Source organism: Fringilla coelebs (genome assembly GCF_963513975.1).
Source record: "Fringilla coelebs genome assembly, chromosome: 4".
In the NCBI taxonomy this organism is placed as follows: domain Eukaryota; kingdom Metazoa; phylum Chordata; class Aves; order Passeriformes; family Fringillidae; genus Fringilla; species Fringilla coelebs.
The window spans coordinates 1,856,824-1,857,440 of NC_140032.1; positions in this window are offsets into that span (position 1 = coordinate 1,856,824).

Genomic DNA, 617 nt, shown 5'->3' on the forward strand with positions numbered 1-617 from the left:
TGGGATCAGCTCCTGGTGCCCTTTGGGATCAGTCCCTGGTGCCTCTGGGATCAGTCCCTGGCGCCCTTTGGGACACGAGCAGCAGCAGAGGAGGATCCAGGGACCCTCCCCACCCTTGCCCACCCTGCCCGGGGGGCTGTGACCCCTCTGCCCCACAAAAACCCCCACCCTTGCTCCCACATCCTTTAGGATCCCTCCCCTCCTCTCTCCTCCCTCCGTTCTTTTTTTCCACCAGCAAAAACCGAGCCCGACGATTGAATTTTCCTCTTTTTTTTTTTTGTTTTTTTTTGGTTTTTTTGTTTTTTTCCCCTTTTTATTTTTTTTTCTCGCTGGCTTCACGCTTGGCTGGGGCCGCCTTTTCCCCGGCTGCCCCCACATGACCGTGCAGGTGTGTCTGGGAACCCGCGGCCGCCGGGCCCTAATTAGTGGCATAGAGTGTGACCCCCCGCCGGGCTTTTCACGGCCCCTGCCAGCCCCGGGCCAGCCCCGCGGGGTTGACAGCGCGGCACAAAGTGACACATGGCACAATGGGCAGGTTGAGGAGGCGACCAGGGCCGGCCGGGGGGAAGCGGTCACTTAGGGATGGTCGGAAAAGTCCCAGGGTGGGCTCGGGGGTG